Source organism: Oratosquilla oratoria, chromosome 30 (genome assembly GCF_046742065.1).
Source record: "Oratosquilla oratoria isolate Oo_2021 chromosome 30, ASM4674206v1, whole genome shotgun sequence".
Taxonomy (NCBI): domain Eukaryota; kingdom Metazoa; phylum Arthropoda; class Malacostraca; order Stomatopoda; family Squillidae; genus Oratosquilla; species Oratosquilla oratoria.
The window spans coordinates 20478723-20490857 of record NC_134806.1 but is presented as its reverse complement, the minus strand read 5'-3'; positions in this window follow the sequence as shown (position 1 = coordinate 20490857).

Genomic DNA, 12135 nt, shown 5'->3' with positions numbered 1-12135 from the left:
AGAGAGAGAGAGAGAGAGAGAGAGTGAGTAGGAGTGTGTGCATGTCTCTGGCTTTGCTATTTCCCTTGTAAAGAGAAAGAAGCCCTTGGTATATAGATAGATAGATAGATAGATAGATAGATAGATAGATAGATAGATGGATAGATAGATAGATAGATAGATAGATAGATAGATAGATAGATAGATAGAGAGAGAGAGAGAGAGAGATAGAGAGAGAGAGACAGAGAGAGGAAGATAAAAATGTTTGATACACTTAAGAAAGGTCTTCCGTGACAACTACCTCAACCAATTACTAAGTATGTGAACCACATCACAGAGGGAAATGAACATAGGTAAATTGCCACAGAGGCCGGCTTATGAGCCGACTCCTTACGAAAAGCGTCGGGTGGTAAGGTAAAATGTTCTAAGGATAAGAAAAAGAAAAACAACAGGAGTTTGTGTACAAGTTTTAAGTACAGAGATTGCACCACATACTGTGGAATAAGCCGGGGCCATTGGAACACCAAAGGCCAAGGGAAAGGAAGAACCTGCGACCTCAGCAGTAATGAAGAAACTCGAAATGAGGTGGATTGACCAGGAGCCGAGGTGATGTATGCGGAACACAAGAGGACCAAGAAAGGTCTTACAGGAAACAATGAAGATGATAGTTTCGGTAGAACTGCGTTTGTTTGACAGCATCGTGGACAGAAATTGTTAATTGTTAAAGTCTAGTGACCGCAACGGGATTGCATTATGGAACAAGAGGTTTGCCACTACGAGGCATGACTCACGCGGTGACGTCAACGTTGATATATGAATGTGTTGCAATTATTCTAAGTGGAGGAGCTAACAGTAGCAACAATGCATGTTTTTACCCAAAGACCTGTCCTAGGTCTGTAATATGGTATAATCCACTTCCTTCTGATTCTGGTCTTCCAGTCTTCGCAGTGTATATATGTATACATATATACGTACATGTATATATATATATATATATATATATATATATATATATATATATATGTGGTGTGTGTGTGTGTGTGTGTGTTTATAATATAAACAGAAAGGAAAAACTTATTGCGAGTTTGCAAAACACCCTAGACTCTGATATTTAGAAATGAAGCCAATCATACGTTTATGAATGGGTCATGTTTCTCGAGATTAATTACTTTAAAGCGTTAACCTAATTAGAAATAGTTTTTGCTGTTTAATGTCAGTCTACGGTCTTACGTGCTAGAACCTTAGAAACTAGAGACATACTTGAAGTTATGAAAATGGGGAAGGGAGAGCTAACTACGAGGGCTTTCAAACCTAGAGGGAAATATATTTTTTTCTAAATATATAAATGAAAGTATTTTTCCAGCAATGAAAATTACTTTCCACTTTGGGGATAATATCGGGGACATGAAAGTGGTAAAAAGAAACTTATAAAATGGAAGCAAAACGAAAGAATAATAGAAGGTTTATAATTAGCATTTTTGTCTTATCGAAATTAGTCGTCAACCAATAATAAATGCTGCACGACTCTGATCCACTGGATTGTCAATATTTTAGGGATTTTAATCTCTAAAATATTGATCGCATAAAATATGGAGTCTTAGTGCCTCATACGTAAATGGACGTAGACTCAAAATTTAGAGTAAAATATGTGTAGTAACACATATCTCATTTTTCGTGTGTTCTTACTGGATTATTTAGCTAGACGGTCAAGGATAAGGAGTAGGGAGAATGGACACAGACTCAAACTTTAAAAGATGTGTGATATGGTTTAACGTCACAAACTCCCCCCTATCGGAAGGCTAGGACGATGCCCCTCACAGAGGATTTTGTGGCGTGGAATTTAATGAACCATAATGCCCTTGGTTCAACTTCGCCGGTGGCAGGATTCGAACCGCCATCCCTCTCGACCTTCGCCGCAAGCAACGACCCCCTAACCCGCTCAGCGTCTGTTCTTACTGAATTATTTAGCTAGACGGGGATATATAACAAGTAATAGGAAATTTGCTTTACGAAGAGAGGCTTAGGCACCTTAACTTACACTCTCTGGAAAGACGCAGAGTGTGGGGTGATCTAATAGAGGTGTTCAAGTGGATCAAAGGCTTTAACAAGGGTGATACAAACAAGGCTATCATATTAAAACAACAGGGCAGGACTCGCAGTAATGGATTTAAACTGGACAAATTTAGATTTAAGAAGGAAATAGGTAAGAATTGGTTTACTAATAGGGTGTTCGACGAATGGAATAAACTTAGTAACCATGTAGTCAGCGCTGAAACTATCAATTGTTTTAAGAAACGATTAGACAACTTTATGGGTGGGGATGACGGGTGGTGATGGATACGGAGCTGCCTAGTGTAGGCCTTATGGTCCCTTGCAGTCTCCTTCATTCTTATGTCCTTATGTTCTTATGATTTAGGAAACCAAGGCCTTTACAAAACTGTTGACTTTTTACTCAAGAGCAATCGGTGTGTTAGAAGAAGGTGGTGAGTGGGTGAATTATGTATACCTGGACCTAGAAAAAGCTTTTGATGAGGTATTTATAAAAAAAAAAAAAATTATATACTAACGTGCAAGAGTTCTTCAGAAGCGTTTACTGTATTGAATTAACGTTTTCTTAGGAAACAGTTTGAATAGAATGATGCTGTAAAGATTATAATTTATTTTATATTATTTGTTTTTGTTTTGTTATCATTTGTCTGATTCTCATTTATTGTTAGTTATCTGTCAATTTATTATTATTTACTATTTACCTGTTTGTTTATTATTTAATTATACCTATGCATTTATTTATGTATTTTATTTGTTATCTACATTATCATAGTTTTTATTTATTAATTTATTATTATTATGATTTTTTCGCATCCGACCTAGATATGGACCAAAAGGTCTCCTGTCGGCAGGCTCCGCCACTGTAATCCTTTGTAGAATGCCAGGTTGGAGAGGGGAATCGAGTAGAGTCTTACAGGATTCAGTGCTGCCACTAATAATGTTTTTCATATGAAAAAAATCTATAAATACATTTGCTGAAAAAAGAGAATACATTTGCTGAAAAAGAGAGAAAATTGTAAATTGTTACCAAAAGATCTAGACAGAGTATATGTATTAAGTCATAAGTAGAAAATGTAAGAAATATTGAAAATAGGTGAGAACATGAAAAGACCATCATTAGAATATAAGACAGAAATGAAGCAATAGTAGAAAGGACATGGGCAAAGAGCCTAAAATTGATGGTTACAAACAATTTGTTACCACATAGCATCTAAAAAATGCAGAATAACATTAATCGTTGATGACCATTAGAGTGAAACTTCATTGTGTGGAAAAGGACATAAGATTAGATCACGCTGGAGTTGTGTGGTCTAAAAAAAAAAAAAGAAAAAAAAAAAGTACAATCAAATACATCATTTGACCATGGGCCCTTGGGTCCCTCTCTCACTTGCTCCTATGATGATCGTTTGCATTCCGTTCTTCGCTCTCTGCCTTTGTCTTTGAATCACGAACTCACATAATATTGTGGTCAGAACCTATTTCTCATATGGGAGGAAGAAGGGTACTTTCTAGCACTTGGAATATGAAGCGAATGATAATACACAATAGGGTAGAAACGATAATTACGATAATGGTAACAGCGTGACCAACAATAACAACAACGGCGTTTGCAGCCATAACGACAATGGCGCGGGCAACTATAACTCTCTCTCTCTCTCTCTCTCTCTCTCTCTCTCTCTCTCTCTCTCTCTCTCTCTCTCTCTCTCTCTCTCTCTTTCTCTTTCTCTCTCCCTCACTCACTCTCTCTCTCTCTCTCTCTCTCTCTCTCTCTCTCTCTCTCTCTCTCTCTCTCTCTCTCTCTCTCTCTCTCTCTCTCTCTCTTTCTTTCTTTCTCTCTCTCTCTCTCTCTCTCTCTCTCTCTCTCTCTCTCTCTCTCTCTCTCTCTCTCTCTCTTTCTCTGTATGTGTATGTGTGTGTGCCTATCTTCCCTATTCCTCTCTCATCCTCAAACTCTCCCTTTTCTCTTTTTTTCTCCCATTCCTTCTCTCTTTCTCTCCCACTCCCTCTCTTCTGCATTCCAACTCCCCCCCTCCCCCCCACGTCTCCTAAGCGTCCGCCCCGGTCGCCGGTTGCCTGCTAATCCCGACCCTAGCACGTCTCCGATGCGCAATTGTTTTTCCTCGTCGTCGTCGTCGCCGTCGCATTCGCCTCCATCTTGCCGCCTTTCAATCTCTATTTCGCCCCGACTCGCTCTATCTCGATTGATCTGCCTGCACGCCATCCTGATCTCAGCTTCCATCTTCCTCCATCTCTTCCACACACCTTCTGTTGTCGTTCTTTTGTTTCACATCAGGGAAGGGGATTGGGGGGGAGGGAGAGGAGGTGGGGAGGGAGAGGAGGTGGGGAGGGAGAGGAGGTGGGGAGGGAGAGGAGGTTGGGGAGGGAGAGGAGGTGGGGAGGGGGGTGGAAGAGGGTAAGAGGACACAGACGGAGAGAGAGTGAGGAGTGGAGAGGAAAATGAGAAGAGTGGGGGAGTAAAATGGGGGAGAGGGTGAACGGGGGAGGATGGATGAAAGGGGGGGTGGAGGGAAGGGTGGAAAGGGAAGGGTGAAGGGAAAGGGAAGGGTGAAAAGGAGTCTTTGGGAATGGTTAGGGTGAGGCTAGGGGGAGAGGGAAGGCTGTCAGAGAAGAATAAGGAAGAAGAGGAGGAGGAGGAAGAGGAGGAGGAGGAGGAGGAGGAGGAGGAGGAGGAGGAGGAAGAGGAGAAGGAGGAGGAGGAAGAGGAGGAGGAGGAAGAAGAGAAGAAGGAGGAGGAGGAGGAGGAGGAGGAGGAGGAGGAGGAGGAGGAGGAGGAGGAGGAAGAGGAGATGCTCGTCTTGGTCGGAGTTGTTTTTTTATATCGGTTTGTTTGTGCTAGATTAGCGGTTTTGTCCTCCGTCGTCGACGTGTCTTGCATCCGAATGGCGAGACGTTGGTTGCTCGTTTCCAGTCTGGGAGCAGCTTAGACACATATATATACGCTCTACATATTTATAAATTGTTTTTGTATCTAATTTATTCCTCTTTTTCTTCCATGATTTTCTTATATATTGATTTTAATCTCTCTGATTTTTTCACCCAGAAGTTGACAGACTTCGGGAAAAAAAAGGTCTTTGAAAATACACAAGAATATTGGAAAGTGCTTCTTGTATCTGCATTCTTTTAGGTTTTGGAAAACTTGTTCCAAAAATTGGGGGATTTCCGAATTTTAGTGACTCCCAGCCGAGAGAAAGGTCTGTATCTGTTCTCGTGACAATGTTTTATCTAGATTTTTTTGTTTAAATTTCTCCATTTTTTTAAGGCCGGGGGGGGGGGGGGGAAGGCTTCTTGGCTGCTGGTTTAAAAAAAAATCTTTAGCGTTGTGCTATTTGGCTGTTCTATGTGCTTTCGCATTTTAACAAAGATTAGGCAACCAAATCTTGAGAATTCACGAAGGGAGGAATAAAGTAAAAAAATATTGAGAATCAATGGATCAGAGAAGAAACACAGAACATTCTTTCACATTCGTAATCTTAATCTGACGAATCGAAAATCTGAATTATAATCTATTTTTATTTATTTATATTTTCTTTTTACAAAAATAATAATTTCAGACCTAAGATATTTGTATAAGTAATTCTTATTGTTCTAAGAAATTTAAGTGTTAAGATGACTTTATGAAGACCAAAAAAACTATCCATAAAACAAACAAATGAATAAATTAATAAATAAATAAATAAATAAAATAAATATTCTATAGAAAAATATAACATTTTCTATGTAATATATGTACCAAATAATCACAATAAAATGAAATAAAATAAAAGTGTTGAATAAAAAAAAATACTTTTTACATTATCTATTACTCATCCTTTCATTTTCATAAGAAATAAAAAGAAAAATGAATCTTAAAAACAATGACACATCAAACAAGTATTCTAAACAGATTTATTTCAGAGGAATAGCTGCAATATTATAAGAAACATAGGTATTATTTTCTTAAGAGAATTTCCTAGCACTCTCATACTCTTTCTGTTACTATTATGTCGTTATTACACAGTGTTTCGCTTTCCGCTGTTCCGCTGTTTTAGCTTTCCTTACGTCAATCAGAGAAACGCTGATTCAAATAACTTATTACAAGTGAACTTCATGTTAGACAAAACTTGCGATTTGGTGAGAAATTCTCCATTTATTTTCTCACAAATCTCCTACTCATTTGTAGATATTCCTTATTTTCTCTCCTACATGGAATACTGACTAGATAAGCTATGTAGTCAATGATTTAGAAGCTTTTGTAACACCTCTAAGGACCAGAGTCACGTAGTCTTTTTTCAAGATTGGGAACTAATCTTTACTAAATGAGATAAAGAGATTAATGAACAAATAAGGAAATGAACTAATAAATGAAATCGGATCAAATAAAAGATAGACGAATAAATAAATGAATAGATGAATGAATAATCAAATTAATAAATGAATATATAGATAAATGAATAAATAAATAAGCAAATAATCGAATAAATAGATAAATAATAAAACAGATAAATAAATAAACGAATAGATAAGTTAAAAGATAAATGATTAAATAAATAGATAAATATGTAAATAAATGAATGAATATAAAATGAATAAATAGATAAATAAACAAATAAAGAAATAAGGTAAATATATAAATGAAATAATAAATGAAAATAAATAAATAAATAGATAAATGAACAAACAAATAAGTGAATAGAAAAAGAATCAGATAGGCTAAGCAATGATCTAAATTAATGAATAAAAGAACAAATAAAATATATGTAAATAGATAAATAAGCCAAATTTACAAACAGACAAATAAATTAAATAACAAATAAATAAATGGGTAAATAAAATATTAAATAAACAAATATATAGATAAATAAATAAGCAAATCGAAAATAAGTAATAAGTAAACGGATAAAAAATCAAATGAATAAATATATGGATAAAATTTGACCATTTTGATCATCAGCTGTTCTTCTGCTTTAATCTTTTTTTTTTCTTTCCCACCTGACCGGCTCAATAATCGTTAAGGACAGAAACGGTGATAATCACCGACTAATCATACATACATGCATACATACATACATACATACATACATACATACATACATACATACATACATACATACATACATACATACATACATACATACATACATACATACATACATACATACATACATACATACATACATACATGCATGCATACATGGATGCATGCATACATACATACATACATACATACATACATACATACATACATGCATGCATACATACATACATACATACATACATACATACATACATACATACATACATACATACATACATACATACATGCATACATACATGCATGCATACATACATACATACATACATACATACATACATACATACATACATACATACATACATACATACATACATACATACATACAAACATACATACATACATGCATACATACATACATACATACATACATACATACATACATACATACATACATACATACATACATACATACATACATACATACATACATACATACATACATACATACATACATACATACATACATACATATACCAAAGGCTTTTTCCCCCTTACAAGGGAGGTAGCCAAAAAACAAAGGCATAGAAACCACTCCCACTCATTCCATCCCCTACATACTCCACTCCCCTCTACCCTCTTGGCACCCCCTGGATGACTTTATCACTAAATAAAATCACTAAATATTCACTAACTACCACTAACCGGCTTAAAGTCTCCAGACTTCGTTGAGAACTGGTAAATTTGAAATCTATTAACCTTTTCCCCGTCGAAACGAATTCGTTATTTTTCTTTTTTCGTTCGCGTACCGAATTCGAAAAACCGTCATTTCTGAGTAACGCTGCCCGGTCCGTGACGTAGATTGTTCAAAAGTTTGTTCAATTTTGGTCGCGCTCGGGTCTTTTATTCGCTTTGTTTGTAGTAATTTGTGTCGCCAAAGGGTAGTTTAGTGAAACATTTGCCTGACGATGTGTTTTGGTAAACAGGGTTTGGGTGAAGACTTGATTCGCCGGAAATCTGTTTTGGAAAAAAGTTGGAATTAAACGAAGTGTGAATTTTGAAATAATGGAATACGGTGCAAGAACAGTTTGAACAACAATCTATTTGGTCTATGGACAAGCTGCCTGAAGGTAAGGTAAGGTAAAGTAAGGTAAATTAAGGTAGGGTAAGGTAAAGAAAAGTAAAGAAAGGTAAGGTAAGGTAAGGTAAGGTAAGGTAAAGTAAGGTAAGATAAAGAAAGGTAAGGTAAGGTAAGGTAAGGTAAGGTAAAGAAAGCTAAGGTAAGGTGAAGTAATGTAAGGTAAAGTAAGGTAAGGTAAAGTAAGGTAAAGTAAGGTAAGGTAAGGTAAGGTAAGGTGAAGAAAGATAAGGTAAGGTGAAGTAAGGAATGGTAAAGTAAGGTAAGGTAAAGTAAGGTAAGGTAAGGTAAAGAAAGGTAAGGTAAGGTGAAGTAAGGAATGGTAAAGTAAGGTAAGGTAAAGTAAGGTAAGGTAAAGTAAGGTAAGGTAAGGTAAGGTAAGGTAAGGTAAGGTAAGGTAAGGTAAGGTAAGGTAAGGTAAGGTAAAGTAAGGTAAGGTAAGGTAAGGTAAGGTAAGGTAAGGTAAGGTAAGGTAAGGTAAGGTAAGGTAAGGTAAGGTAAGGTAAGGTAAGGTAAGGTAAGGTAAGGTAAGGTAATGTAAGGTAAGGTAAGGTAAGGTAAGGTAAGGTAAGGTAAGGTAAGGTAAGGTAAGGTAAGGTAAGGTAAGGTAAGGTAAGGTAAGGTAAGGTAAGATAAGATAAATTGAGGTAAGGTCAGGTAAGGTAAGGTAAGGTAAGGTTAAGTAAGGTAAGGTAATACATAGTCATTTGCGTTAAACTTACAAAAATGAAGCTAACTGCAATATACATATCAGAATTTTAGGAAAAAGGAACAAAATAATACAATATGGCGTAACAAAATAGATTGACATATAGGATCCATAATAACACCCATTAGGCTAAAAGCTAAAGCTGTTTCACTGGCATATGCTCTTTGATCAGATTATTAGAGCTTATTACATCATACACATTACGTCATGTTTGCAGGTAGTTATCAACAAGCATTCTCATAAAGAATGTGCTATGAGAAACAACTGTAGATGAATATTTGACAGTTTCTCGATATAGTTGAGTTTTTAGACATTGTTGTACATTTAAGAATAATATAGTTTCCCCAAGGTATTTTTAGTTAGCATTTATCAAATAATCAAAATTGTTTATGATATTATGAACATGTGATAATTCGCATGACAGTCGCATGTAGGATTCGAACCCACTGCTTTCGGCCACCCGTAAGATTTCCTTTACAGTGCCTTAACCCACTACGCTACAGTGACTTAAAAGCTGTCTGTGGTGTAGTGGGTTAAGACTCTGTGAAGGTAATCTTACGGGTGGCCGTAAGCAGTGGGTTCGAATCCCACATGCGACTGTCATAGAAATTATCAAATTGATGTCGCTGTCACTAGCGAATTTCTTTCTTATGAACATGAGTCATTATTTTTCATTCTGTACAACTTATCGACTGTTGTTATTTCAGAGCCTGTCTTACTTGTAGTATTTAACAGTCGCCTTAGAATTTAAGTTGTCTTTGCATGTTAGTGTGATATACCAAACTATCAGTGAAAAGCAAAACACAGGTTTTATTCGATATTTGCATACCAATGAGATAATTCTTTTTCTTAAGATGGTATTCAGACGTTCTTTTTATTACCTCTGTCTTAATAACAGAAGTGTATAACACTGTCCTGTTTGATATCTAAGCTGAGGCGACTATTGTCACACCACTGTATTTATTTACCTGAGATAAATAATTACATTACAAAGGATTACAAAGGCGGAGCATGCCGACAGGAGACCTTTTGGTCCATATCTAGGTCGGATGCGAAAAAAAAAATAGATAAAAACTATAATAATGTAAATATCAAATAAAACACACAAATAAATGCATAGGTATAGTTAGATAATAAAAAAAACCAGGTAAATAGTAAATAATGATAAATTGACATATAACTAATAATAAATGAGAATCTAACAGACAAATGATAACAAAACAAAAACAAATAATATAAAATAAATAATAATCATTACAGTATCTTGCTTAGGTGTTTATCCAATCTTTCTTGTAATCACGCTATTATCAGTATACATTATGATGGCGCCATTGCTAGACGCACTAACTAACAGAGCGAAGTGTCGAGTCTCGCTATGACGAGCTGACGCAACCGCCTTCCCCACTTTCACTCATCTACGAAGTTCTAAGAAGGCGAGTGGGGTCTGGAGGAGTGTAGGATCACTGTCGTGTGTGTGTGTGTGTGTATGATTAACCATGGTCTTGGATCACGTGTTGGACTCGTGATCGACAGCTATTATCCTCCCAGAAGAGAGCTGAGCTCGTATATGACCGATCTATGGGTAATGCTGTGACCTTACACGCACACATACCCCCAACTCCCTACCCACGGAAATTAGAGTAACGACCCAGAGCACAGCGATACTGAAATAATTTCAACCCTGGGCAGGATTCGAACCAGGTATCGCCGGCATCTCCGTACTGACAGTCTGGGACTCTACCAACCGCGCCACCGAGTCGTGTGTGTGTGTGTGTGTGTGTGTGTGTGTGTGTGTGTGTGTGTGTGTGTGTGTGTGTGTGTGTGTGTGTGTGTGTGTGTGTGTGTGTGTGTGTGTGTAATTCACAGTGGTCGTGGATCACGTGTTGAACTCGTGATCGACAGCTATTTCCCTCCCAGAAGAGAGCTGAGCTCGTATATGACCGATCTATGGGTAATGCTGTGACCTTACACGCACACATACCCCCAACTCCCTACCCACGGAAATTAGAGTAACGACCCAGAGCACAGCGATACTGAAATAATTTCAACCCTGGGCAGGATTCGAACCAGGTATCGCCGGCACCTCCGTACTGACAGTCTGGGACTCTACCAACCGCGCGACCGAGTCGTGTGTGTGTGTGTGTGTGTGTGTGTGTGTGTGTGTGTGTGTGTGTGTGTGTGTGTGTGTGTGTGTGTGTGTGTGTGTGTGTGACTCACCATGGTCTTGGATCACGTGTTGAACTCGTGATCGACAGCTATTTCCCTCCCAGAAGAGAACTGAGCTCGTATATGACCGATCTATGGGTAATGCTGTGACCTTACACGCACACATACCCCCAACTCCCTATCCACTGGAATTAGAGTAACGACCCACAGCGTACTGATACTAAAATGATTTCAGCCCCGGGCGGGATTCGAACCCGGACCGCCGTAGTGGCAGCCGGGAACTCTACCAATGCGCAACGAGTGTTTGTTTGTGTGTGTGTGTGTGTGTGTGTGTGTGTGTGTGTGTGTGTGTGTGTGTGTGTGTGTGTGTGTGTGTGTGTGTGTGTGTGTGTGTGTGTGTGTGTGCGTGTGTGTGCGTGTGTGTATGTGTATGTGCACTCTGTGCTTTAACTAGGCCACACACTTCCCTTTACAAGGAGGAAAAGAACTTTTACATACTACCACATTCATTTGTAAAATAATGAGGGTAACAGTGATGAGAGAACACATCCCTGAGATACAATAGTGTTAGGAATTACATTACCAAAACTTGTGGTATTACATTTAACATATTGTGTTCTATATGTTAGATAACTGTAGATCCAATTGATTAGTTTACAGTGAACATTCATGAATTCATGTATAACTACTTATCTAATAAAACATATGGATGAATCATGGTAAAACCACCACTGGAATCAACATAAAAGTCTCAAATGTGATTCTGAATGTCCAAGGTACGCGCATAATTCATGTCATAGAGATAATTTAGCATCTTAAGAACTCTTGTCTTGACAATATGCTAACAACAGCTCATCCCTCATATGATCTACGTTCTAGACCTTTCATAATAATCTATATTAATACAACAGGTTCTGAGATAATTATTTTTTCTTAAGGATCTTAACACCTCCTCAGCAGGAATTACATTATGATAATTATCATCTATTTCAAATTTAGATATTTCTTTACAACGTATTCAAGACATTACATAATAATCTATATTAATACAACAGGTCTGAG